Below are 23,800 nucleotides of genomic sequence, written 5' to 3' on the forward strand. Positions count from 1 at the left end.
CCGCTCAGCATCCTCTTCCTGCTCCTCCCTCGTGGCCTCTGGTGCATGCCCCCCGTGCAGACATCCAGTAAAGGGTGCAGCTTGTTCTGCACCTTTTATTAGATGCTTGCATACATAGCATACATCCAGTGTACTCGAACGTAACTCACCTTGAGCTACTACTGAAAAAGGTGTGAGCAAAATCTAAATAAATAAATAAAAATAGCAGCACAAAAAATCTAGGCGTGCGTCCACCCGCCTGTCTAAGCATACTTTACTGAACCTATCCCTAATTGTGAAGAAAGATAAAATATTCAGATTTTTTAATACATTTTTCACATGTTGTTCACATGTTGTTTCCCTTTGGTTAAAACATTGTGTTTCAGTACTTTCTCTTCTGGTTTGTCTTCTTAACTCTCAAAGGGGCATTTTTACTTAGCGTGTTTTAATGCAAGACTTTCCCATGCGCTAATCCCATTACTAACAGGTCCCTACAATAGCTTCTTTTTTAGATCCTTTATTTTTGCAGGTCCTGTGCTAATTTGTCTACTAGTGTATTAATAAGAGAGCACTTACCTTCTCTTATTTAGGAGACGCTAAGTGCTCCTATGTTAACCCCCACGTTATCCAGTTAACACAAGCTATTGTGAATGCGCTAGCTGGATAATGTTTCCATGTCCATTCCCCAGCCATGACACACCTCTCTTGAAAAAATTACAATAAAATAAATAGTGCATGATTAACATGCACTGACGGACAAATTAACGCTTAACTCGGTTACTTATAAGGCTCCAAAGTTAGCCAGACAAACCTTTCAAATATTGATCTCAGCTTTTAGGTGGACTCCTCTATGTTTAAGGAAAAGGCCAAGGAAAAAATAACTAAAACAAGAGTCAAATTTAAAAGAATATAATTAAAATAATTCACTTTGTTTTTTTCCATAAAGATGGATAGATGCAGGGTAATCTGATAAGAAAGACTTTAAATACATTCCTAAAAGTTTAGGTTTTTTTAAATAGCTTTTCTAAATTTTATTTTCTTATTTGCCTTTTGTTTTCCAGAAGACAGAGTTCTATATTTCTTCCAGGGAGACAGATGTGATCTGAAGATTATGTGGGAGTAATACTTGTTGTTAATGCTGACAACTGACACCAGGAGAAATTGAAAACAGCTGCTTTAGAATGATAGTAGAACCATTTCTTTGATTTCAAAGAGATTCAACAGCTATTGCATTTGAATTGTTATGGCATCAATCATGATATTTTTTTGCATTCTTTTCATTTTCTTTTTCTTTCTTCAATGAGGCTTGAAAGTCATTCTCAGTGAAAAGTATCCATGGCTGATAATTACAATCCTGGTCTCTGCCATTTATCCCCTGTTGAAACTTGAAAATATCATTCAGTAAATAACTTGGGAAGTGCATACCTGGAGTGTGGCAAGCACTTTTTACCTTCCTCCTTTGGCAGACTTGGGCTCCTCTATTTGAGGGGCATAGTGAGTAGGGCTGTGGTGAAGTGTTTCTTAGTGCTGTGGCAGAGTATGTAGGTGGCTTGTGTGTGTGCTTACCATAGGCCACGATCAGGCATCATGTGGTAATTTTAGGATCGTCATGTACTACCCATGCACTAAAAAATAAAATTTAGGGGCTTTTTTACTAAGGTGCGCTGAAAAATGGCCTGCGCTGGTGTAGACGCATGTATTGGATGCACACAGGTCTATTTTTCAGCATGCCTGCAAAAAAGACCTTGTTTTGCCTAAAATGGACATGCGGCAAAATAAAAATCAGCGTGCATCCATTTTGGGCCTGAGACCTTACTGCCACCCATTGACTTAGCGATAAGGTCTCATGCATTAACCAGGTGCTAATCACTGCGCCACTGCTGATTACCACCCAGTTAGCACCACATGGTAGAAAATAGAAATTATTTTCTGTTGCACACTTTGGATGTGCATAGAAATTAGAATTCCTGCCTGGGTTACGCGTTAGGCAGGTGGTAGTTCTAATCTGACGTGTGTTGTACGTGCATAGGGGCCTACGTGTATTAGTAAAAGGACCCCTTAGTTTTTAGCACTGGGGGTGGGTATGGGGGTGGAGAGTGAGCATGCTTCATGCTAATTGGTTAGCGTAACTACATTGGTGTGTGGTTAGTGTGCGAGCCGTTACCATCTACAAAATTGGTGGTGGTAGGGGCTCATGCACTAATGACAATGTGCTAATGGAAGAATTAGTGCATGACCAATAATACAAAAAAAATAGAAAAATCGGCCATTTTATCCTTGTGGTAAAAATGGCCATAGTGTGCAGGAAGGATCCGCGTAAGGATGCACTGAGGTGCATTTTCAAGCACGTATACTATGAAAATTTGTAAGTCTAAGTGTTTTGAAAATGAGCCCTATAAAGTCTACTTTTTACATCTATTTGGTAAAAAGGCCTCATAGTGAAAGCAATGAAGACATTTACAAATAAATTACAAGGAATAATCAGATTGAAACATACATGAGCTCTAAAAATAGGACAAAGTAAAGAGATTCTATGGGAAGTTACTATCTAGAGAAAAATATAATAAAGATCAGCAGAGATGATATCTGGTAAGTAAGAACACATAAGTCTAAACTAAATATTATGCCAGGATTAACTAAGGACATACTGATATTATGCCTGATTGCCTATGTGAAAAAACAGGCAGTTTCTGCTGATCGTTCATGGTCAGAATTTGTTGTACCAAGTATGGAAGAGTTCTTCACATTGTATAACAGGTTTTCCAAATCCTGCTGCCAGTTTGATATGTCCCCGAAAGCTTCACTTATAACCGCTCCCCCAATATTTAAGGTGTGGCTTTATACCACAATTATAGATCATCTTACAGCTGGATTGTTTCCGCAAAGCTTAGGAGATATCTTGCTTAGACCTATTCCAAAGATTAGTAGCCAGGCAGTTGGAGATTACTTGGATTGACATGATCTGCTTCTGAGAACACAATCAGGTTTTAGACAAGGTTTCAGTACTGAAACATTATTGAGTTCGCTGCTAGTGCAAGTTAGACTTTTATTGTCTCAAGGTTAACAAGTCATGTTATCGAAACTTGATTTGTCTTCTATATTTGATTTGGTAGACTATTCTATTTTTTTAATTTTAATTATTTATTGCAATTTGAATTTCCAATCAAGTAAACACTTGTACAGAAAGGTATACTATTCAAGATAATTTCAAAAAGAACATAAAATTATATAATAATTAAGAAAAAGAATAGATACTCTTAAGTCCTCATTTGTGATCCATGATTAACATAAGTGGAATACATTTTTAAAAGGAAAAAAATATATATCTACATGCAGAGGTAAATAACCTGTAGATTAACAATGTCTTACTCTTAACAGAGCTCTAACGATATCACCTATATAAATGACAAACATATAATTTACATATCACGTTTATGGTCTTTTGACTACAAGAAATTCTGTTAAATGCCTTGGCTCAAAGAAAACATATTTTTCTGACTGGCATCTTATTACACATTTACATGGGTAATGAAGGTAAAGGGTTGCCCCAATCTGAAGAACTCCCAACTTTAATAATAAAAATTGACAACATCTTTTTCTGGGAAGATACATATTTTATGTCCCATAAATTTCTTATCCTTATTCTTAAAAAACCTTCTTCATTATCCATACTTTGTCTATAGTTAGTGTCATTGTTGCCAATAAAGTAGATGGAAAAACTTTTTCTGTGTCCGAGGACTCCAAAATGGCTGATACATCCAAAGGTGGATCATCTTGTTCAAAATTCATTTGATCTAATATTGGTTTACTTGGTAAATAGTAGACCTGGGAGAATGGGGGAATAGCTTAATCAGAAGCCCCTAATATTTTCTTTATATAGCATCATAACATTTCCCTAGGTGTCATCAAAGGTATCCTAGGGAAATTCAAAAATTTTAAGTTATTTTCTTAGGGAATTTTCCAAATTTTCAATTTTCCATCTCATATTAGTTGTGCCCTTTATTATTGTTGTTTGGATATCCTGAATTTGAGCAGCATCTCTTCCTTGTGCCTCAATTTTGTCCATAGTTTGTTTCACCCCTGTATCTACTATTTCCATTTTCTCTTCTACTTTAGTTAATCGTGTATCCAATACTTGAATTCGAGGACATGTGTCTTACCCAGGTTTGCAATCAAAGCCCACAAATTGTCAAGCGTAACTTCAGATGGTTTCTCCTCTAAAAGGCTAGTAATAAATGGAATTTGTACCTCGTCAGTACTTACCCTGTAGCCAAATGATCTCCCGCAGCTTCAGTTGAATTCTCCACCGCTTGTAAGGAACTGAAAACATTTTCAGTTCCATCGTTCACCGGTGTTTGTACTTGAAGACCCAGACATTCCTTCTCAGCTTCAATTCCTGATTACAGAGATGACGTCACCATCACTGGGGAGCTAGTACTATGGGGCTACAGGGGAGGAGCTCTATGGTCGGGGCTCAAGGTCACATCCAGCACTAGCGCGGCTCCTGGCTCCCCATGGCTGCCTGCTTCCCTCTACGTTTTCGCATTCACAAGACTCGGGACAAAGGAAAAACACTACCAATCCGGTACAGGTTCAATCTGCCATCTTGGATCGTGCATCCATCTAGACTATTCTTTTTTATTGGAGATTTTAGGTAATTATGGTCTTGCAGGAGGACTGATATAACGATTTGAGAGATTTTTAAGGTTATCAATAGAAATCAAACAAAATAAAACATAAGAAAGAGGATATATAGAGTTCAGAAAGAATAAATAAAGTCAAAGTCCTGGAACTCTATTGTGGATGTTCTGCAAGGTTCACCTCTCTTCCCAATACTTATTAATGTTTTAATGACAACTCTGGGTCATAACGATCTTATTTCTGTTATCTAGATCAGCCAAGGACAGTGTGAGTGAAATAGCTAGTCATCTTAGGTTGATGGAACAATGGGCCTTCCAATATAAATTAAAATTAAATACTAATAAAATAAGGATCTTATGTCTTTCTCCTTCCACTAGGGATCCTCCTAGTTCATCTTTGAAAATTTCAGGTTCTCTGTTTCCTTTAGAAACATCTTTGAGGGTACTAAGGATATTTTTGGAGTGTAATTTGACTATGAAAAGCTACATATCACAATTAACTAGGAAAGCTTTTATCAGGCTGAGACAGCTGAAACAAAAATATGATGAGTCAGGCCCATTTTCAAACAGTGGTTCTGCCTCAGCTTGATTATTACCTAAAAAATAGTTGTGGAAAAGAATAAAAAGATCTATAGATAAATAAAAAAAGATTCTGAAATGCCAACAATATGAGCAAGATCCTTGAATATCTTTGTCTCCAGCATGGAATTTGAAAGAGTTTTTATGCCTGTCCACACTGCCTGTGGTTGGGTCGACAATACAAGAATATGAAGGACATAAGATGTGCAATTGATGTAGTATGTGCTCAAACATTCTGGAGAGAAAGATCTTCAAGGATTCTTCAACTGACAGAGAATATACTTTAATTACAAATACAACATGTAAGTCAGACCATGTCATCTACTGCATCATTTGCCCATGTGGGAAGTTATATGTAGGGCAGACACCTAGACAGCTATCCACACGTTTAGTGGAACACAAGAGTTCTATTAAAACTCAGAAACTGTCATCACCATTAGCTAGTCAATGTTTTGATCATCAGCATTCATTTGCAATGCTACACTGTGCAGTTCTGCAACAGATCACTGCATCCCTGATTGGAGGAGATAGACGCTAAATTTTGTTGCTGAAAGAGTAACAATGGATTTTTAGATTAAATACACTATCCCCATGGGGTCTTAATGCCAAGTTTGAATGGTGTCACTTTTTTTTTTTTAATTTTTTTGGAACTACTTGACCAGCCTCTGAAGTGATTGGCCATTGCCGGCTTGGGCGTCTGATGTCAGCGGTTATAATAAGTCACCATTTTTTCTAGGGTTGTGTTTCTTTTCCATCATATGTTGAATGGAGTATAGAAGTGAGCATTGAAGGGACACTGAAGATTGATATTAAACTGAACTGTTGAGATCTTTGTTTAATTTTTCTCTTCTTTTTTACAGAGTTTTCTGACCATTAGAACCTGATGCAGTTTTGATGAAACCTGGCCACTGTTGGTCGCGGTCTGCCTCACTGCAATAAGAAGAGACTCCACAGCTAAGTATTTATAGCTGATCTACATTTATTACATTTTTAAGAAGTTTGATTCAGTTAAGCTATTTTTTGCAGAAGTTAATTTTTAAGGAAATTTTTTGCCGAAGATGAAGAAGTCCCACTCTTACAGCTTAATAAGAACATATCAAACATGTGTAAGAAGTAATAAAATAACTAAGATACATACTGATAAAATCAATGGACATCACTTTAAAACATATAAAAACACATCAAACAAGCTCAAACACATATACTTAGATACATTCTGTCAATAAAAACCATGTCTATAAATTTGAACTAAAAGGCAAATTTGTCAAGAGATCAATTAATCTGTCCATATTAATGGAATATGGATGATACCTTCAATATGGATGTGTTCAACACTATAGCTCTCATATAGCATCAAATGTCAATATACTTAAAAAGCTAATAATAGATATATACACATGGCTCCAGATAAAAAATAAATATACCTTTTTGTGTATATATTTCTTCCTTTTTTGTGATTTGTATTGGTTTTAAGATCAAGATTTGATCAAGTTCCAACGTGTGTGCCTCTTTAGATGTATTTTTATAAATACACGTACAACTTTGTGTAGCCATCGATGGGTATTCATAATTGGTCATATCATTTCACTTCACTTTTTAGATGTATTGACATTTGATTCTAAATGAGTGTCAGGTTTTCAAGGCAGAAACTAGGTTCGTGAGCCCTTGGGACACTGCCGAGGAGCGGCAGTGGCAGGCAAAACCACCCCACACCAGAGACAAGGCAGAACTGTGACTGAAATAGCTACGCTTCACCTGCACTTGACCGCCCTTCCCCAGGAGTTGAGCCCCTGGGTGCAGGCAGCCGGCTGGACGTACCGGACAAGGCAGGAACTGAATACCAACTAGGCTGAACAGAGACTGAGGATCAGAGGGGAAAGGAATATACATGGGCATTAAGGCAGGAAACTGGGCTAGGAGTCACAGACAGACAAAACTACACAAAGCAGGAAATGGACAAGCTAAAGGACAGGAACTGAAAGCTGACAAGCAGCCACTGAAACAGGGTACAAACACTGACAGAAAAGAGACAGGACTGAAAGCTGTAGAGCAGCCACTAAGCAAGAGACACAAACAGAAACTAGACTAAGAATACAAACTAGAAACAAGACTAAGAAATAAGCAACAAACCTAAGCTAAACTACACATAGACTAACAAGAATCAGACAAGGAACTGTACAAGAAACCAAACTAGGCAGAAGTGCAACATGCACCAACATACCAGGGACCTTAGAAGATGCAAAGGCAAACACAGAAGTTTCCAGGTGATTAATAAAGCCCATCAGCTGCTGAAACTCAGCTGCAGGAATCACAAAGCAGCTACTGGTGCTGTTCAGGCACAAACAAGAAAAGCAAGTCTGGCAGCCCGGAAGATCTGGACCGGATTGGGCTGAAGTCTGGAACGGGTGACAGTCCATAGCAGCCACCGGTTCTGGCCACCAGAGGGCGAGGTGAGCACAAACAAGGAAACATTCACATACGTGACAATGAGAGCTAGAGTGTTGAATTCATCCATATTGAAGGTATTGTCCATATTCCATTAATGCAGACAGATTAATTGATCTCCTGACAAATTTGATCTCCTGACAAATTTGAATCCTGAGGCCAGCCTTTGTGGCTGAAACACGATTTGTGTTGAGTCCATTGGATGTTTGAATAAAATCTTTAGGTGACCTACACATCATAACTATCTCCTATTTTTTGTTGTCACCTTTGCTGTGCTTTGCTAGATTTGTGCAAGGAATTTTGTTCTTACGTTTTTTTCGATCAGCTTGATTATTGTAATTCACTTTATATTGATTGTTCTAAGACATCTTTGAAACGCCTGCAAATTCTGCAGAATATGGAAGCAAAATTGATTTATAGTAGGCGTAAATTTGATTATCCATCTTATTTTCAAAGGAGATCGCCGGCCATCCTCCGACACAAATCGGGAGATGGCTGGCGATCTCCTGAACCCAGCCAAATCGGTATAATCAAAAGCCGATTTTGGCCAGCGCTAACTGCTTTCCGTCGCGGAGCCGGCCAAACTTCAAGGGGGCGTTTCGGTAGGGTAGCGAATGCAGGACGGGGGCAGGATGGGGGCGTGGTTACGAGATGGCCGGCTTCGCCCAATAATGGAAGAAAGAAAGCCGGCCCTGATGAGCATTTCGCCGGCTTCACTTGGTCCATTTATTTTTAGGACTATGTCTCAAAAAAGTGCCTCAATTGACCAGATGACCACCGGATGGAATCGGGGATCACCTCTCCTTACTCACCCAGTGGTCACCAACCTCCTCCCACCCAAAAAAAATTTATTTTATTTTTGCCAGCCTCTATGCTAGCCTCAAATGCCATACCCAGCTCCCTGACAGCAGTATGCAGGTTCCTGGAGAAGTATTTAGTTGGTGCAGTGCACTTCAGGGAGGTGGACCCAGGCCCATCCTCCCCCTACCTGTTACACTTGTGGCGGTAAATGTTGAGCCCTCCAAAAAAAACCCAAAACCCACTGTACCCACATGTAGGTGCCCCCCTTCACCCCTTAGGGCTATGGTAGTGGTGTAGAGTTGTGGGTAGTGGGTTTTCGGGGGGATATGGGGGCTCAGCACACAAGGTAAGGAAGGTATGCACCTGGGAGCAATTTTTGAAGTCCACTGCAGTGCCTCCTAGGGTGCCCGTTTGGTGTCCTGGCATGTCAGGGGAGGCCAGTGCACTACAAATGCTGGCTCCTCCTATGGCCAAATACCTTGCATTTGGCCAGGTTTGAGATCGCCGGCATTAGTTTCCATTATTGCCGGAAACCATCTCTAAAGCCAGCCCAAATGCTGACATTTGGCCGGCTCCAACCATATTTTCAAAAGATAGCCGGCTATCTTTTTCGATAATATGGTTTGGCCACCGCTTTACGGCACCGGCCATATAGATGGCCGGCACCGTTCGATTATGGGCCTCCATGTGACTCTTCACTTACTATCTCTTCATTGACTTCCAATAGAGGCTTGATGTAAGTATAAGCTCTACACATTAGTGCATAAATTGTGGAGTTAATTGCTGTGAGTACTGTAGGCTGTTCACTTAGATCTAGGTACCACTGTTTACTGAAGTTGTCTACTTTCAAAATTGTGAATTATTAATCTATTCATGATTCTGGCTTTGTTTACTGTTCAGCACAATGCTGGAACTCTCTCCCTTTGGAGCTGCGACTGACTGCATCTTATTGAATGTTTTGCAAGCTAATAAAAACTTACTTATTTTCTATATATTTAAATTAACTAGTCTACTGAAACTGTCTGTAATGGATTAGGTTAGCTGTGGTAGATTTAGTATGATATTGTATTTCTTCTAGTGTTGGTAAAGCTCTTATTTTACATTGTAATCCGCATTGATCTAATGGTGGTTTTTAGCAGAATAGAAATTTTATTGTAATTGTAATTTTCCTCACCTCTGCTGGCCTCAGGTTTCAGACTCTCTACCATCTTTGTTTATATTTTTGCTTATTGAAATTTTAACTACCATCTTTAACAAAGACAGCAAAGCAATTTATAAAAGTAGAAAATAATAATAATAAACAATGCAAACATACATACCCTTTTTCCCATAGTTTTAAACTGAAACTTTTTCTAGAGGTAGAAAATTAACAGCCAAGAGTATTAAAAAGGATAGTAGCAAGGCTCAAACTTTGTCATAAAAGAAAACTATTTTCTGTTCTTTGCCTGCTGGAGAGGAAGCACTACTGCTGACCTGAATTGGGTGTTAATTAAGGTGTGAGGAAGTAGAATATTTGCAAAGGTAACTAAGGGTAATCTGATTACTGGGTTAGCTTCAAAGGGTTTCTTTGAAGCAATCTCCACTATATAGAGAGGAAAGGTTCTATTTAACTTTCTTCTAGAGAAATTCTGAGAGAAGAGGACATTTCTCAGGGTAAGTGACATTATTTTGCTCTGTGCTTGGTAAGTTAAAGATTGGGTTTAAAAGAGGAATTGTAGGTTATTGATAAATACAGAATTAAAACAATACAAAACAAAACAAACTTTATTAACTAATCTCCATGCCCTTTTTCCCCATAGCTTTAAAACGTGATTTTTTTCCAGCTTTGATAGCAGACTACTTGCTGGTGATTTGGAAACACAACATTGTTCTTATTCGTAGAGATACAGACTAGCCCCTGATGCAGCCCTTTTTTGGGCGAAACACGGCCTATGTCGGGCAACTGTCTTATATACGGTATCTTCAATAAAATATTTCGGATAATATATTGATCTGCTTGCTCATTTTCCACGTTGGATTTTGCAGATCGTTTGCCTTGCTGTTTTCTGGGACCATTACTGCTCACTAAACAGCAGCAGCCTGCTGGTACTTCCCACCCCTAGTGCACTGTCATATCCGGCACCACAAAAATATATTTATTTTTGTAGTGCTGGACTGTACCTGGCAGTAATTAGGCAGTGCCGAGAGCTGCCTGGTTACCACTGGGTTAGCACTGGAGCTCTTACCACCACCTCAATGGGTGGCGCTAAAGGGCTAACCCCAAAATGGCCATGCAGCAAGTGCTTTACTTGCTGTACAGCCATAGGAAAGAGAGACTTCCCTTTTACCCACTGCTGTAAAAGGGGGTATTGGCACCCATTTGCTGAAACTTGGTAAAAGGGGCCCTAAATAAATTACATATTATACCGTATAATCTTAGGGCTCTTTATATTCATCTGATAACCCTAGTACCTTAAGAAGTTTTAATTACACAACTCTATAATACTCAGAAATAGACAGCAGTTGTTAGGCTTCTCACGGAAACACTGGGTTTGTGAGCCCTTGAACCACTGCTGTGGAGTGGCAGTGGCAGGCAAAACCACCTCCAAACCAGAGACAAGACAGAACAGGACTGGAACCCTGGAATGGAGTTGCAGCTGAGGCAAACAAGCTGGAACAGGCAGAGCAGGAACAACTAGACTTCACTTGCGCTTGACCGCCGTTCCCCAGGAGTTGAGCCCTGGGTGCAGGCAGCCGGCAGAACTTACAGGACAGGGCAGGAACTGGACACCAACAGGATACACACAGGGTCTAGAATACACAAGGGAGGCTATGCAGAACATTAGACTAGGACTCTCAGACAAACAATACCACACTAGGTAGAAAGCAGACAGGCTCAAGAACAAGGACTGATGGCTGCCACTAAGAAAGAAACACAGACAGGAAAGAGTCAGGACTGAAAGCTCCCAAGCAGCCACTAAGAAAGAAACAGACAACCAAGAACTAGACAAGGAATATGGACCAGAAAAAAGACTAGGAACTAAGCAATAAAACCAAAACTAAACTACACACAAACTAACTAGAACCAGACAAGGAACTCAGACTAGAAACTGGACTAGGCAGAAGTGCACAGAGCACACCAATATACCAGGGACCTTAGACAATGCAAAGGCAAACACAGAAACATAGTAACATATTAACATAGTACATAGTAACATAGTAACATACACAGTAACATAGTAGATGAAGGCAGAAAAAGACCTGCACGGTCCATCCAGTCTGCCCAACAAGATAAACTCATATGTGCTACTTTTTGTGTATACCTTACCTTGATTTGTACCTGTCCTTTTCAGGGCACAGACCGTATAAGTCTGCCCAGCACTTTCCCCGCCTCCCAACCACCAATCCTGCCTCCCACCACCGGCTCTGGCACAGACCGTATAAGTCTGCCCAGCATCATCCCTGCCTCCCGCCACCGGCTCTGCCACCCAATCTCGGCTAAGCTTCCAGGTGGTTAATAAAGTTTCCAGGTGGTTAATAAAGCCCATCAGCAGCTGAAGTTCAGATGCAGGAATCACAAGGCAGCTACGGGTGCTGTTCAGGCACAAACAAGAAAAGCAAGTCTGGCAGCCCGGAAGATCCGGACCGAACTGGGCTGAAGTCTGGAACGTGTGACAGTCCATAGCAGCCACCGGTTCTAGCCACCAGAGGGCGAGGTGAGCACAGACAAGGAAACAGTCACCATCATGACAGCAGTCCAGCAGCATGTCACGGTTGTGGCTGTGCCTTATGTTCAGATTTACTGTTTCTCTGTATCTAGCTCTGTGACCTCTCCAGTCTGCTACATTTCCTATTGTTGTTCTTCCTGTAAGCCAAGCCTCGCTTTGGTCTCCCTGCTTCTGCTTCATTTCTTGTTGTTGTTCTTCCTGTTAGCCAAGCCTCGCTTTGGTGTCCCTGAAGCTAAACCTTGCTTTGGTCTCCCTGCTTCTGCATCATTTTCTACTTGTGACATCATCAGCCTACTCCTTTATAAAGACCCAGGGAGCTTTCATATGTTGCCTTTGCAAGAGGTGTCTTAATCTTGTGTTACATGTTTAGAGCATTTCCTGGCTTGGATTTGTTCCTGAGTATCTTACTCCTGAAGGTCTGTTCTGTGTTTCTTTGAGTCTTGTGTTTCTGTGCTTGCTTTGTTTCTGTGTGTTTGCTTTTGTACCTTGTTCCTGAAAGCCTGGCTCTAGAGCCACACCCTGCCCTTGGTGTATGCTGCCTCTCAGTCTGCCTGGCCTTTCCCTTTCCAGCTGTGGGGGCTGGTAAGCACGTTGCTTCTTTGTTTGTCTTCCCTTAGTCCGCTTAATCCTTTGCCTGCTATGTTTGCTTCCTGGCTTTTGAGCTCTGTTTCTGCCAAGTTCTGTTCCTGTTGTGTGTTTGAGCTAGGTTCTGCTCCTGCTCTATGTTTGAGCTAGTTCTATCCCAGTTCCCTGCTAAGCCAAGTCCCTTTCAGTATCCTGTTCCAGCCAAGCCAAGTCCCTTTCAATATCCTGTTGCAGTCAAGCCAAGTCTGTTCCAGAATCCTGTTCCAGCCAAGCCAAGTCTGTTCCAGTATCCTGTTCCAGTCAAGCCAAACCAAGTCTGTTCCAGAATCCTGTTCTAGCCAAGCCAAGTCTGTTCCAGAATCCTCTTCCAGCCAAGCCAAGTCTCTCCTGTTCCAGTCAAGCCAAGCCAAGTCTGTTCCAGTCAAGCCAAGTATGTTCCAGAATCCTGTTCCAGCCAAGCCAAGCCCATCCCAGAATCCTGTTCCAACCAAGCCTGTTTGAGAATCCTGAATCCTGTCCCTGCCTTGTTTATTGTCTTGCGTCTGTTATTCTTGTTGCATAGCTCCTACCCTGTCTTACCTGTGTAGTTGTGCTTTGTCTTGTTTCTTTCAGTCTAGTCCTGTCCGGATCCAGGTCTTGCCTTGTCCTTGTCTTGCCCCTTTCTGGACCCAGTTTTAATCTACTTCTGTGTATTGCCTTGTCTTGCATTTCTGGGTCCCAGTCCCAATTTTAATCTAGTTCCGAGTTTTGCCTTTTCCTGTCTGGGTTCCAATTCTGGCCCCTTTGCCTTCTTTTCCTTGCCTCGTCTGGATCCAGTCCTTGTTTTGTCCATTGTGTTTAGTTACCTCTGTCCTACCCTGTCTTTAATCTGTTAGTCCATTGTGTTTAGTTACCTCTGTCCTGCCTGTGTTAAGTCTTTTAGTTTATCTTAGTCCAGTCTGTTCTGATTCCTGCAAGTGCCAGCCTAGGTGATTTGTCTGCCAAAGCTCCGACTTTGGTCCAAGGGATCACCATTCCTGACAGTTGTGACACAGCAAGAGTGGTATTATCCAGTCTTTGCACTAAGTGTCACATGTATGATTATCTCCAGTAGATGAGATGTTATGTGTGTGCTTGATGCAACGTGCTCCTAGCTCTCAGAAAATGAGTCCATTCTCTTGAGGCTAGAGTAGCAGACTTGAAGGAGCTGAGGGAGACAAAGTAGAGGAGGCCTAAAGGGACATTGAAGAGAAGTCCCACCTCCAGTCTGGCAGCACCTATGCTGCCTCGGAGGAGGAAGGTCTTCTAAAAGGAGAGCATACCCTTGTGCAGCTGGAAGTAATTCTGTAGCCAGAAACAGCCCACCAGGGGATGCAATATCCTCTCACACTGAGGATGTATCTCCAGAATCTTAAGCCCAGGAGGGAAGGGTTAGGATGGCTGTTGTGGTTGGTGATTTGATTGTTAGGCATGTAGTTAGCTGGTTGGCTGGTGGACATGAGGATTGCCTAGTCATTTGCCTACCTGGTGCAAAGGTGGCAGAACTCATGTATCACCTAGATAGGATTTTTATTTATTTTTGTTTGTTACATTTGTACCCTGTGTTTTCCCACTCATGGCAGGCTCAATGCGGCTTAAATGGGGCAATGGAGGATTAAGTGACTTGCCCAGAGTCACAAGGAGCTGCCTGTGCCTGAAGTGGGAATCAAACTCAGTTCCTCAGTTCCCCAGGACCAAAGTCCACCACCCTAACTACTAGGCCACTCCTCCACTGGGGAGGAGGTGACTGTCTTGGTACATGTGGGTACCAGTGACATAGAAAAATGTATGTGAGAGGTTCTGGAAGTCAAATTTGGTCTCTTAGGTAAAAAGCTCAAATCCAGAACCTCTAGGGTAGTATTTTCAGAAGTTCTCCCCATACCACACGCAGGGCCCAAGAAACAGGCAGAACTCTGGAGTCTCAATGTATGGCTGAGGCGATGATCAGGTAGAAGGGTTTTGTAATGAAATGGGCAACATTCTGGGGAAGGGGGAGCCTATTCTGAAATGATGGGCTCCAACTTAACCAGGGTGGGACCAGCTTTTAAACTAGGAACTGGGGGAAGGCTGACAGTTGTTCAAAAGTGCATGGTTTGAAAGAAAGGATCATTCAAAGGTATCACTAAAACAGGGAAGATAGGGTATGCCAATAGCAAGGTTGCGATAGAGACCATAGTAGACCAAGCGTCTTTAAATAAAAACCAGTCAAAAGATTGCAAATTATCACTTTCAACTGCTGAACATGATATAAATAGGAACAACACTGTTTGAAATGTTTATATTCGAATGCCAGAAGCCTAAGAAATAAGATGGGAGAGTTAGAATATATTATTCTAAATGAAAAATTAGATATAATAGGCAACTCTGAGATCTGGTGGAAGGAGGATAGCCAGTGGAACAATATCATACCAGGGTACAAATTATATCATAGTGAAAGGATGGGTCGAATTGCTGGAGTGGTAGCATTGTATGTTAAGGAGGGCCTTGAATCTAATAGATTGAACATTCTGCAGGAAACAAAAGACATCTTGGAATCCTATGGAATGAAATTCCACGTGTAAAGGGGAAAAGGATAGTAATAGGAGTGTACTACCGTCCACCTGGCCAGGATTAACAGACAGATGTAGAAATATTATCAGAAATTATGGAGGGAACGAACTGGGGAACACAATAATAATGGATGATTTCAATTACCCTGATATTGACTGGGTAAATGTAACATCAGGGCATACTAGAAAGGTAAAATTCCTTGATGAAATCAAGGACTGCTTTATGAAGCAGCTGGTCCAGGATCCAACAAGTGTTCTGACCTAGTTTTGCAGCCTGCCTCAATGACATAGATTACTCAGTAATTACTGTGGATTCTTTTGGATTCATATTAGGTAAATGAGACATTTATTAGAGGTTCTATGATACACAATAATTAAGCTATATAACTGAAAAGAAACAATACCTATAAACAATCATTACATCACTGGTCCCTACATCCAAGCAATGCTAGGAGTTTCTAGACCAGGAAAAGCAATAATACATTATAATATACATACGTCCATCACTGATCATTACATCATCCAGGCTCTTATCATCAGCTGGGGGGGCCCTGTTCACAGCGAAAGCCAGGCATTTCTTTGACCAGGATATATGGTTCTCTGTGTAGTAATTACGTTATTCACAGACGAGCTCCCAATTTCACTGACAGAAACTCCCTTTTTTATTAGGCTTAGAACTCATGTTCAGAACTAAGGAAAATTACAGAAAACTTGAGAATTTCTCTGTTTAGGTAAACAAGCCATACTGTGGGAATGTGGTCACATGTTTCTCAGTCCAGGTGGTCAGTCTGAACTTGAAACAGGCTCCACCTCTCCCTTAACATACCAAATTAAATAGAGTTCTTTCACACAAACAAAAATACAGACCCCGGGTGCAATGTCGGTCAAGGCAGAGTTGAAAAACAATCTTTAAAATCTTCCATTAAAAAGAGGATGAAAAATTCTAGACCTTGTTCTTAGTGGAGCACAAAATCTGCTGTAGGACATAATGGTGCTGGGGCCACTTGATAACAGTGATCAAATCCAATATGGTAGCATTTAAATTGCAAAAAGCAGACTATGATAAAATGAGAAGTATGATGAAATAAGAGGAGCAGCTGCAAAGGTCAAAAATTTGCATCAGGTATGCATGCTGTTCAAAAATACCATCCTGGAAGCCCAAGCCAAATATATTCTGTGTATTAAAAAAGGAGGAAGGAAGACCAAACGATAACCAGCATGGTTAAAAAGTAAAATGAAGGAAGCTATTCGAGCTAAAAGAAAATCATTCAGAATATGGAAGAAGGATCCAAATGAAAATAATAGGAAATGGCATAAGAAATGGCAAGTCTAATGCAAAGCACAGATAAGGAAAACAAGAGAGACTTTGAAAAGAAGTTTGTGTTGGAGGAAAAAACATACAGTAAAAACATTTTTAGGTATATTGAAAGCAAGAAGCTGGCAAAAGAATCAGTTGTACTGCTAGATGACCAAGGGGTACAAGGGGCACTCAGGGAGGAAAAGGTCATTATGGAGAGATTAAATGAATTCTTTGCTTCGGTCTTCACTGAGGAAGATGTGAGAGAGATACTGGTGCGAGAAATGGTGTTCAATGCTGATAAGTCAGAGAAACAAAATCAAATCTCTGTAAACCTGGAAGATGTAATGCAGCAATTTGATAAATTGAAGAATAGCAAATCACCTGGACCAAATGGTATAAATTCCAGAGTATTCATAGAATTGAAAAATTAACTTGCAGAACTGTTGTTAGTAATAAGTAATTTATCTTTAAATTCAAGCATTTTATCGGAAGATTGGAGGGTGGCCAATGTAATGCTGGTGTTTAAAAAGGGTTCCAGAAGTGATATGGTAAATTTCAGAATTTCAGACCAGCGAGCCTGATGTTGCTGCCAGGCAAAATGATAGAGACTATTATAAAGAACAATATTACAGGGCATATTAATAAGCATGGATTATTGAGGCAAAGCCAATGTGGATTTAGTCAAGGAAAATCTTGCCTCGCCAATCTACTACATTTCTTTGAAGGGGTGGACAAACATGTGGATAAAGGTGAGCCGGTTGATATTGTGTATATGGATTTTCCGAAGGTGTTTGACAAAGTACCTCATGAAAGACTCCAGAGGAAATTGGAGAGTCATGGGATAGGAGGTAGTGTTCTATTGTGGATGAAAAACTGGTTAAAAGATAGAAAACAGAGAGTAGGGTTAAATGGTCAGTATTCTCAATGGAGAAGGGTAGTTAGTGGGGTTCCCCAGGGGTCTATGCTGGGACTGCTGCTTTTTAACATATTTATAAATGATCTAGATAAGGGAATAACTAGTGAGGAAATTAAATTTGCTGATGACACAAAGTTATTCAAAGTTGTTAAATCGCAAGAGGATTGTGAAAATTTGCAAGAGACTGGGCATCCAAATGGCAGATGACGTTTAATGTGAGTAAGTGCAAAATGATGCATGTGAAAAAGAGGAACCCAAACTATAGCTACGTGATGCAAGATTCCACATTAGAAGTCAATGACAAGGAAAAGGATCTAGGTATCATCGTTGATGATACATTGAAACCCTCTGCTCAGATTGCAGCAGTGGCGAAGAAAGTCAAATAGAATGCAAAACAAAAATGAGGATGTTATAATGCTTTTGTATCACTCCTTGGTGCAACTGCACCTTGAAAACTACATGCACCTCTGGTCACCACATCTCAAAAAAGATATAGAGGGGCATTTTCGATATGACGTCTAAGTCCGACTTTGGACGTTTTGCAAAAAAATGCCCAAAATCTAAACAGGAAAGAAGGTCATTTTCGAAAAAGAAAAATGTCTATCTTTTTTTTTTCAAAAATACTGTTTTGTGATTTGGACGTTTTGTTTTTTGGTCTATTTTTGAAGAAAAAAACGTCCAAGTGCAAAATCCACAAAATCAAGCCATTGGGATGTAGGAGGAGCCAGCATTTTTGGTAGACTGGTCCCTCTGACATCCCGGGACAGCAACAGGGGGCATTGCAGTTGACTTCATAAAAAGCTCCCAGGTACACTTCTCACCATTGCTCCCTTACCTTGTCTGCTGAGCCCCCCCAAACCCACCCCAAACCTACTACCCCCAAATGTACACCACTACCATAGCCTTTACGGGTGAAGGGGACACCTATATGTGGGTACAGTGAGTTTCTGTTGAGTTTTGGAGAGCTCATAGTTTCCTCCACAAGTGTAACAGGTAGGGGGAGGTAGAAGCCTGGATCCACCTATCTGCAGTGCACTGCACCACTACTAGACTACTCCAGGAATCTACATGCTATTCTAATGGACCTAAGTATAACATCTGAGTTTGGCTTAGAGGCTGGCAAGTAATGTTTTTCATCACATTTTTAGGGGTGGAAGGGGGTTAGTGACCACTGGGGAATAAGGGGAGGTCACCCCTGATTCCCTCCAGTGTCCATCTGGTTATTTAGGGCACCGTTTTGTGCCTTATTCATTATAAAAACAGGTCTAGCTCAAAACATCTTAGTTTTAGTCCTAGATGTTTTTGTTTTATTCCATTATGGCTGAAAAACGTCTTGAGTCTTAGGAACACCCAAGTCCTGGCTATAAATTGCAAAATAAGATAGCAGATGTAAATTCTCAAAGTGGACATATTCCAAACACTAAAATGAAAATAAAATGATTTTTTTTCTACCTTTGTTGTCTGGTGACTTTCTTTTTCTGATCATGCTGGCGCAGTATCTGATTCTGCTGCTATCTGTCCTCTTAACTCTGTTTCCAGGGCTTCCTTTCCATTTATTTCTTTCCTTTCCTCCTTTCTTCTTCTTTTCTGGTCCTCAGCTTCTGCCTATTTTCTTCATCCATGTGCAGTTTTTCTCCTCTCTTCCTTTTCCCTCATTTCATCTCCTTCATCTCTCTTCTCTCCCCTCTATGTCCAGCAATTTCTCCTCTCTCCCTGAACCCTGCCCTCCCATCCATGCCCATCCATACTCCTCTGTCTCCTGCCCCCTCCATTCATCCCTATCTAGCAATTCCCCTCTCTCCCTGAGCCCTGTCCTTCCATCCATGCTCCTCTGTCCCCTCCATTCATCCCTATCCAGCAATTCTCCTCTCTCCATGAGCTCTGCCCTCCCATCCATGCTCCTCTGTCCCCTGCCCCCTCCATTTATCCCTATCCAGCAATTACCCTCTCTCCCTGAGCCCTGCCCTCCCATCCATATCCATCCATGCCCATCTGTCCCCTGCCCCCTCCATTCATCCCTATCCAGCAATTCCCCTCTCTCCCTTCCATGAAGCCTGCCCTCGCATCCATACTCCTCTCTCCGCTGTCCTCCTGCTCCCATGTCCCAACTGCTCGCCCTCTTCCCCCCCCCCCAACATCCCTTTCCTTTTTTTTTCTTTTAAATTTACCTCCGTCCGGCAGCGCAGGCGCAGCGTCAGTGAAGGAGGCGGCGCTCCCGACATGTCTAGCCTTCCCTTCGCTCAGTGTCCCGCCTTTTTCTGACATCATTTCCTTGATGTCAGAAGAAGGAGGAACACTGAGCGAAGGGAAGGCTAGACACATCGGGAGCGCCACCTCCTTCACTGATGCTGCGCTGCCGGACGGAGGCAAATTTAAAAGGAGAAACAAAAGGAAAGGGATCTTGCGGGATAGAAGAGGGCGGGCAGTTGAGTAATGAGAGAGGGAGGGCGAGGTAAGCATAGTGCGGCGGCACCCCCCTGCCATGCTTACCCCGCTTACCGTGTTGGCACTGCCCTGTGAACATGCCCCTGACACTCCCCCTTGAAATTTGGATGTACTTCTGGTGGACTTCATAGAAAAACGTCTAAAAATAAGATTTGAAACTACTGATTTGGGCATTTTTGTGAGAAAAATGTCCAAATGATGCTTTATGCCACTTTTTAGATGTTTTTCTGTTTTGAAAATGAGCCCAATAGTGGAATTAGAAAAGGTACAGAGAAAGGTGACAAATATGATAAAGAGGATGTAATGACTTCCCTATGAGAAAAGGCTGAAGTGTCTGGAGCTCTTCAGCTTGGAAAAAAGATGGTTGAGGGGAAATATGATAGAGATATATAAAATAATGAGTGGAATAGAACTGGTAAACCTGATTTGCTTGTTTACTCTTTCCAAAAATACTAGGGCTAGGGGGCATTCAATGAAGCTACAAAGTAGTAAATTTAAAATAAATTGGAGAAAATATTTCTTCACCCAATGTGTAATTAAACTCTGGAAATTGTTGCCAAAGAATTAGGTAAAAGCAGTTAACTTAGTGGGTTTTAAAAAAAGTTTAGATATCTTCCTAAAATAAAAGTCCAGAAGCCACTATTAAGATGGACTTGGGAAAATCCATTGTTTATTTCTAGGATAAGCAGCATAAAATGTATTGTACTGTTTTGGAATCTTGTCAGGTACTTGTGACCTGGATTGGCCACTGTTGGAGACAGGATAATGGCTTGATAGATCTTTGGTCTGTTCCAGTATGGCAATGATTATGTTCTTATGTTCTTATATTATACAAACAGCACTATTACCACCAACCATTCATACCATTACTTAATCCAGTTTTAATCACCATTAATTGACCATACTAATGAACATAACCTAATTTCTATTATAATCCAGAAGAGCTTGTGTAACCAGATCCACATTTAAGAGGGGCTAAGAGTGATCCCTGAGGTGATACAAATGGATAAGTACATAAGTACCGCCATACTGGGAAAAGACCAAGGGTCCATCAAGCCCAGCATGCTGTCTCCGACAGCGGCCAATCCAGGCTTCAAGAACCCGGCAACCTCCCCCCCCCAAAAAAAAAAAAAAATTAAAAATTAATAATGTTCAATGGACTTTTCCCTCAGGAATCTGTCCAAACCCCCTTTAAATTCCGTAAGGCCAGCTGCTGGTTGTACAGTGCACTCCATTTAAGTGCACGTCAGATAAGTGCATGCTCTGTTTAACTGCATGCCATACTTCGGTCCCATTTTTGGCGCCATCAATTTCTATGGGAATAAACTTCGGTTTAGCACACCACTGATAAGTGCAAGATTCACTTATATGCATGGTTTAAGACCGCTCCTCTGCAGGAAAGACTCTACATAAGCACGCGCACGGAATATGGAAACCAATTGGCGCGTGACAAAGGGGTGATAAATTTGAAATTTCGTTGGTTAACTGCCACAGGCAGAAGAAGCAAAAGAATGTTGTTAGAGTGTACACTGGAGTCGTCATTGTTGTCATCGTCGCACAACTGTAAGACTTTAACACTGGCTGAATAAAGAGAAGTTCTTAAAAAATTAGAAAACAAAGTCAAGCATCTATTGCTAAAGAATAAGGTGTCAATCCCAGTGAAATTTCACGTATCTTGAAGCAGAAAGACCAGCTTCTGGAAGACTGGCAAAACAATACAAATCCACACCGGAAAAGAAAACGGGCGGGAAAAGCTGAAGAGGTAGAAGATGCTCTTCTTCAGTGGTTCTCTCAAGTCAGGAGCAGACAGTTTCCTGTCAGTGGTCCACTGCTTATGGAAAAAACTAATCAGCTAGCTGAAAGTCTTGGACTAACTGAATTCAAAACCACTGTTGGATGGTTGGAAAGAACGGTCTCTACTGGTGAGCAATTCCTGATGGAACACTTGCATTCAAACAAGCCAAAACTACAGGAGGTAAAACGTCGAAGGACCGACTGACGATCCTCCTTTGCTGCAATATGGATGGGAGTGAGAAGTTGGAACCCCTCGTCATTGGAAAGAGCAAACAGCCCTGTTGCTTCAAGAATGTTAAGCGTCTTCCTGTGTCATACAAAGCTAACGCAAATTCATGGATGACTGGGGAAATTTGGAAGCAGTGGCTGAAGAGGTTAGACACTAGAATGCGGGCATAAAAGCATCAGATTTTGTTGCATTGTGATAATTGTGCCACCAAACGCTACCTCTCTGATCCAAACTATGGATCAGGGCATAATAGCCAATTTCAAACAACATTATTCGGCTCTTACGTCGTCTGATGAGCATTATGGATGATCAGACTGGCAAGGATAAACTTGCTGTTGAACTGGCTCGTAATCTATCACTGTTGGATTCCCTACATATGCAGAAAGAAGCCTGGAATCATGTTACACAGGCAACCATTGTGAACTGCTAGAAGTGGGCAAGCTTTGATAGGGATGTGGAGAGGGACAAAACAGATGCAGCTGTTGCAAACGTGTCAGATGAACAGGCTATTGACATCTCAGCCTGTGTTACTGAAGAGGAGTTTCATCACTAGGTAGCTGTTGATTACGATCTACAAACAGCTGACAACAGCACTTATGTTGAGATATGTGCCTACACGCAGGCAACAGCTGATATTGAAACAGATGATGAAATGAGCAGCGAGGCACATGCTGACAAAATTCAACAACCTTCTGTCACTTTTGCAAGAGCGCTGGAGAGTCTCAACATCGTGCGGGCCTATCTGGAGGCCACTGGATGTCAGTGCTATGACAGTTTTTACCGTCTGGCAGACGTAGTCTATGGAACTCACAGACACAAGAGTGTACAGAGGACTATGACTGATTACTTCAAGTAAGCCTAACGTTAGTTAATGAAGACTGTATATTGTACGTATAATAAACAGTACTGTACCTATGTTTATCAGATGTCAAGCTTCTTTGTGTCACAACGGTTAAGTGCACACTCCAGTTAACTGCATGTATTTCTTTGGTCCCAGACCCTTGCACTTAAGCAGATTGCACTGTATATGTTTTTTCTACATGTACTTCTATTCTCTGATCACAATCCATAGCACACTGATAAAGGGCCCTTTGAAGGCCAAAAACTACTCTTACATTGACCTTAAAACCTGCAAAGATCTATCTTTTTGGACCATTTTTGAAAAAAAAAAAAAAAGTCTAAGTGAAATATACACAAAATCAAGCCATTGGGATATAGGAGGAACCAGCATTTTTTGCATACTGGCCACACAGACATCCCAGCAGAGCACTAAAGCACCCTATGGGGCGCTGCAGTGAACTTCAAATAAAAGGTCCTAGGTATACATCTTACCGTTACCCCTTATATTGTAAGGGAAGTCCTCCAAAACCCACCAATAACCTACTATACCAAACTATACACCAGTACAATAGCCCTTATGCCTGCAAGTGTCACCTATATGTGGGTACAGTAGGTTTTTCATGTTTTATTTATTGGGGGGGGGGGGGAGGGTGCTAACACATTCCACCACTAGGCTACTTCAGGATCTGCTTGCTGCTCCAATAGGACTAGCCATAACATATGAAGTTGTCATAGAGCCTTTTATGTACTGTTTTATTCACATCTTTGAGGGGTAGGAAGGGTTCATTGTGACCACTGGGGAAGTAAGGGGTGTCATTATTTTATTCCTCCAGTGGTCATCTGGTCATTTAGGATACATATTTTGTGACTAAGCATCTTAAAAGCCCTTAAGTTAGGCTGAAAATAGGACACAAATTAGGCAGTATACGTTTAGGATATCAGCTTTTTTTTTTTTTTACTATCAGGACCTAGG

This window comes from Microcaecilia unicolor, chromosome 6 (genome assembly GCF_901765095.1).
Source record: "Microcaecilia unicolor chromosome 6, aMicUni1.1, whole genome shotgun sequence".
In the NCBI taxonomy this organism is placed as follows: domain Eukaryota; kingdom Metazoa; phylum Chordata; class Amphibia; order Gymnophiona; family Siphonopidae; genus Microcaecilia; species Microcaecilia unicolor.